The sequence below is a fragment of the Papio anubis genome, chromosome 7 (assembly GCF_008728515.1).
Source record: "Papio anubis isolate 15944 chromosome 7, Panubis1.0, whole genome shotgun sequence".
In the NCBI taxonomy this organism is placed as follows: Eukaryota; Metazoa; Chordata; class Mammalia; order Primates; family Cercopithecidae; genus Papio; species Papio anubis.
Genome location: NC_044982.1, coordinates 44,880,439 through 44,886,912, shown reverse-complemented (window position 1 = coordinate 44,886,912; position 6,474 = coordinate 44,880,439).

Sequence of the window (6,474 nt, the reverse complement as noted above, 5' to 3'; positions counted from 1 at the left end):
GGAAGTGTGTCATACAAGTGAACAGTCTTTCATGGCATCATAGCAAGGAAAGGGCGTGCTGCCTACAGGTTGCAGAGAAACAAGGGGTTTAAAGCAGGGGTATATGTTGGTCAGATTCACATTTAGCAAGATCCCCCTGATAGCACTGTGATGAACTGTTTATATTGGATGGTGGGAGGCATAATGGGTTAGTTTTTAGGGCTTCTAAACAAATTGCCACAAACTAAGTGGCTTAAAACAACAGAAGAATTATTTTCTCATCATTATAGAGGCCAGAAGTCTGAAATCAAGGTGTCATCACACTCCTCCTGGAGGCTACAGGGGAGAATCCTTCCTTGCCTCTTCAAGCCTCTGGTGACTGTTGCCAGTCCTTGGCTTCCTTGGCTCGTGGCCACATCCATTCATTCTCTGACTCCATCTTCATATTACCTCCTCCTCTGTGTGTTTGTTGTGTCCTCTTCTGTCTCTTAGAAGGACACTTGGGACTGGAGTTAAGGCCCACTGGGGAATCCAGGAAGATTTCATCTCAAGATCCTTAACTTAATTACATCTGCAAAGACTTTTTCCAAGTAAGGTAGCATTCACAGTTTCCAGGGATTTGGACGTGGATATATCTTTATGGGGACCACCATTCAACCCGTCACACAGAAGAATCTTATTTCTCAACCTATTATCAGCAAACCAACCTCATTAGGATCTCATAGGGTGCTGTACTTTATCATTCGCACGCTGCTGGACCGGAGATGTGGACTCAGGAGGTGTCAGCCAGCTACCCTGAGGACACCCTTGTGATGAGTGTGGGAACTAGAATTAGAATGGTCAAGAGTCAGTAGTGACTTCACAGTAGAGATGAGGAGGATGAGAGTGAACATAATGACTTCCGGGTGTCATCACGGGACAATTTACTGAGATGAGAATGCAGGGAGAAAGCACAGTATTCTAGGAATCTCAAAAGTTGGAAAGACTAGTGAGATCATCCTGTCTAGACCTTACATGATTCAGGATTTCCCTTTTTGTTATCCTTTACAAGTGATCATGCAACTCTGATTTAAGCAACTGACTTTACTGAAACCAAAGTTGCATGATCATTGGTAAAGGATTTGTCTGACTACCTTGTCTGTTTCCTTCACCAGCTTCTAAACTGAATGAGAAAAGAGGCCATGTTTGTTGGGTTCACAGTTATTTCCCCAGAACCTGATAGAGTACCTGTATGCTGAAGGTGCTCAAGATGTATTTTTGTGGGGGATTTTTGGTGATGGTGGCTGTTTTTAAAACTACTTTATTGAGGTATGATTGTCACACAAAACACTGTACATATTTAATGTATACAATTTGATGAGTTTGGAGATAAGTGTTCACCCATGTAAATATGTGTTTTTGAATGAATGGGTGAATGAATGAGCAACTTTGGTAACAGAAAGTTGTAGAAACTGGGTAAGAATTAGAATGGTCAAGACTTAACAAGAGTTATTCCAGTGGTTACTCTTCCATTTGGGGCAGCTCTAATTGCATGTTCCTCTTTATACAGTCACTTATTTTGTTCCCTAGGTCACTCAGGTTGAATCTAGCTCTTCCTCTACGTGAAAATTTATTTCAAATACAAAGAGAATTATTGTGCTCCCTGAGTCTCCTCCTCTCTGGCTAAGTATCTTCATTTACTTTAACCATGTGGCCTGTTTTAGTCCTGTTTTAGAAATGCATCACAGTTCTCGTTGTTCTCTTTTCATTCACTCAACAAATATTTATGAGTATCCACTGAGTGCTCTGTACCAGGGCTCTTTTTGCAATAGGGGGAAAAAAGAGACATGCACGTGTCTTCCACCTCATCAGTGTTCCTCTGAAGTTATTAAACATAGCCATCCCCAGAACTAAGAAAAGCAGATGCCGCTTCCTTTGTACTGGGTATGTGCTCTTTTACTACTACAATATATCTAAATAAGAGATATTGGTTCTTCTACCTGCTTTTTTGCAGTATGAGATGTGGTATTTCTTATTGTTTCTACAGCCATGGACCATGAATTAAGTGTGACTTTTCTTTTGGGTACAGGAGCATATATACATAGAAGGAGGTAGACGTTATGCACAACACAACTGTCTACATTCTTCCATCGCTCACAAACAGAATACGTGTTTGCACTCTTTGCTAAAGGTAGTGTAATGCTCAGAAATGCGCCCCAGCATCCAGAGGAGCAGGGTGTTTTTCAGGCATCTGTGAGAAACAGATGCTCTGTCAAGCCAGAGACAGGGGCTCAGGTTACATCATGTGTTCAGTGAAGCACGTCAGAATCATTTGCCTAGTAGAGCCTCAAGTAATTGTTTTATTTCTTATTCTTCTATTATTTTATGTATTTTTTTCTACTTTTAAGAATGAAATAAACCCATAATAAAACAAAAATAATTCAACAAAACTGATGGGTTTTTTTTTTCATTGCAAATGTCTGTTTAACTAATTTGTTCACTAATAGAGGCTCCCAAGCTTCAGAAAATATATTCTCCTTTAAGGGAACACAGATGTTTGACTTAAAATTCCATATCTGTGACATTTCAATATTGGTATCCTCATTTTTTTTACTAATGAAATTGTAAGAAAACAAAATCTGCTTGTCCTACAGCAATTTGGCTGTGATTCAAAAACTTTTATATTAAAATGAAATAATATGTTCTGCAAATCTAATTTCAGAGGAATTAGACACACTAAACCAAATAGTCGTCTGTGATACAAAATGAAATAAAACAGAGAAAAACCATTTTAGGAAATAGAAAGTAGAAAGAGGTTCTAAGGAATGTCTGTCTGCTTCTATTGTGATCATTTCTGGGTTCAGTTTTGATGTTTTTAAATGAAAAATTTTAATCTCAGACGTCATTTTCTTTATTTTACTTTTTGCCCTGTCTTATGGTACTGATCAGACCTCATTTTTAAATGACGTGTTTATTTCACTTACATTGTACTTACGTAGTTGAAGTGAATGGATTAGGATCATTAACCAACTTAATTGTATATTAATGTGAATAACAATATATCTGTCCGAGTTTTAATAGTGGTTAGAAAATAGGGAAGAATGACAAGAGAAGTTTAGTGGAAGATGGGTATGGACATAACAAGAGTGCATAGGTAAAACTAGCCAGAATTGTTGCCTCAGTCTTCAACTTTAAATAAGAACATTTAATCAATTAGATTACTTGCAGTATAACTATTTCAATTCTCCAAACACCATTAGGTTGTCTGTTCTTCAGGCCAAGTTCAATGCCACGTACATGGTAAATGCTGAATATTTGCAGAATGAATGAACGAAGTGAACTAATGGACAAATAAATGCCACACTTCTTCCTTTTTTTTTTTTTTCTTGGTAGGAGTGTAGGTCAGTAAAGATCTCAAAATTCTGATGCCCATAATCAAGATACAAACATTTAACTCAACTGATAGAGAACTATCTTTTGCATTAGAGTTATAAACAGAACACTAATTGAATTTTCTTATTATTCTTCTCTACTAAAGGCATTAGGTCACAATTAGCATTTACTTGAAATGTTTGTATGTTTAAGTTTCTCTATATATTTATATTGTTAAATTGTTGTGACTAGAATATAATTTTATTTATAAATGGTTTCCAAACTATAATCTAGCCATGATCAGTTGGATAATTCAGTGTTTTTATAACTGATATCAATCATTGCAAGTTATTTGAAATCCTGATGATCCTCACCGATAGTTCTAGTCACGTCCCACACATACCTCTAGCCCAAGACGAACAGGTTGCAACAAAGATGTGTTTGTGCATGCATGTATGTGCATATGTGTGTGCGTGTGTGTGTGTGTGTCTATGAAAGCATTGTGGATATTTTGTGTTTGCTTATTTTGTAAACACAATATTAATCTTTGCTTGTCAGTCCTTGAGGATTTTTGCACTTTCACTGTTAACATAAGCAACCAACTGATCATAAAAAGTCAACTTGACCATATAGAATAGGCTGTGATGTCTTCTGAAATAACATTTTTCTTCAAACTTTCTCATTAATTGCCAGCCTGCTCAGCGACTGCCAGAATATGATTAACTTTCTTAGATCAGTTCCCACTGTTGTGCAATGCATTCTAAAATATAGCAGCAAATAAATATATGATGTCACAGAGACAAAAACTCTGCAGGTAAAAACTAGCATAAAGCAGATAAGCATTCTCTGGCTGGGATACAGAGTTTTAAAACCTCTTAAAATAATTAAACCTTACTCTGAAAACACTACATACCAGATGTGAACTGCCCAAACTTGTTTTTGAACAGATTCATTTTATGTCCATAGAATTTAATGCACAGATTCATGTTCATGCAGTTCAATTTATGGATTTTTAAACTATTTCAGTACTTAGCCCATTGATTGATCTAAGAGCCTAGATATTAAAATGAAGTCTGCTATTCTTTTTATTCATTAAAGATAAGAAAAGACTATTTCTGTCAATGGTTATTGGATCATCCTACTTGACTATAAACAGATCCTTCACCTACCATGCATGTGCACAAAAAATACCAGAGCCTTTCCTAAATTGATTGTTAGGTCAATTGCTTTGATGCCACCGAGGCCCCCATATTGGCCGAAGTTGCAGGGAAAAGAGGTTGGGGGAATAATCTCATTTCTAGGATAAGAAGCATAGGAATAGGAGTCAAAAGATTCGCATTCTAATCTTGGCTGAGCCTTCAAACAGCGTGTGACATGGTCCAAGAAGTGGTGCTACCCTAAACACTCATTAAATCTTTACAACATGGACAGGTAAGTTTAGATAGGTGCTGCAGTATCCCCTTTTACAGGTGAAAAGATTCAGATACTTTCCCTGTGTCAGGCCATAGGTTAGGATCAGAGCCAGGATTCTGCCTGGAACAGGTTGGCTCCCATACTGCTATTTTAGAGATATTGTGATAATGCATGTGAAAGGACTTTGAAAAGTATAAAGAATGATTATTCTTACACAGGAGGTACACTCAATAGACGTATTTATGTACTGAAAATTGGAATGAGGGTGGAAGAAATAGTGAAATAACTGGTGATGATGACTGTTGATGATTGTAGGGTGGTCACCACCTGGCTTTGAGGAGTGGCACATGCTAGCTAAACAGGGCAGAGAAGCTAAACACAGTCTTACCATATGATTCAGCATTGGAACCTTTAGGTGTTTATGCAACTGATTTGAGATATATATCCACACAAAACCCTGAAAACAAATATTTATAGCAGCTGTATTCATAATGACCAAAAACTGGGAGCAACTAAGATATCCTTCAATAGGTGAATGGATCAATAAACTGTGGTACAGCCAGTTGATGGGATATTATTTGATGATAAAAATAAATGAGCTGTCGAATCACAAAAAGACATGAATGAATCTTAAATGCATAGTTTCGAGTGAAACAACCCAGTCTGAAAGGCTACATACTGTATGTTTACAATTATATCACATTCTGGAAAAGGCAAAACTATGGAGACAGTAAAAAAAAAAAAAAAATGCATTGATTTCCAGGGGCTCAGGGAGAGGGGAGGAAGGATTAAATAGGTTAAGCAGGAGAAATTTCTTAGAGTGGTAAAACTGTCTATGTAATACTGTAGTTGTGGATATATGACACTGCATATATCAAAACCCATGGAACTTTATAGAACAAAGAGTAAACATTAGTGTATGCACATTTTCAAGATCATTTAGAAGGTCAAGGGTCCTAGAATGGACTGCAGTGACAAAACAATCTAACTATATTAAAAATCTGTAAAGCAGCTTCACTGAAGGAGGTGGGAGGAAAAGATGCTGACCTAAGTGATTTTTGGAAATGAGAGGAGTCTGTAAGACTAAAGGCGAAAGAAAATGTCCATAAAACTGTACTTAATAAAGTTGTTTCCCATAAGGTTTCAAGTTAACGGTTCTAATACTGCTGTGCACTTTTACCAGAATTAGCAATTAAGTAAATGCATGGCAGGTGGTGGGAGCCAGATTTCTCATGGAGTTCACAGATAAGCAATGGGAGTAGGCTGGGTTGGTCCATGTGGTAATGAATTAGAGTTGGGGCTATCAGTATGAATTCACTCATGTTTAGCTTAACATAGATACCTATGGTTACATATAGAAATATTTACAGATATTTGTACATATATACAGAGTTTACTGTACATATTTCCTTGTTGTGTCAGCTAAGAGAGCCTAGAAAGCAATGACACCCCAGTAGCAAGGAGAACTTCTAGTGCCCAGATATTGGCTTTAATACTGTTCTCCAGTAAAAGAAACTAGAGCTCCTTGGAGAAACTGCTGATTCTAAGATTGAGTTAGCATATATACAAGTTGGCCCTGGAGCATCTTGTAGTGCCGGAAAGTAAGTATCTAACACATACACACACACACACACACACACACACACACACACACACGAAATGATAGGAGGATCTCAAAGGGATAGAGGAGCCAACTTCAACAAGAGCTCCTCATGGCCAAACTTGAAACAA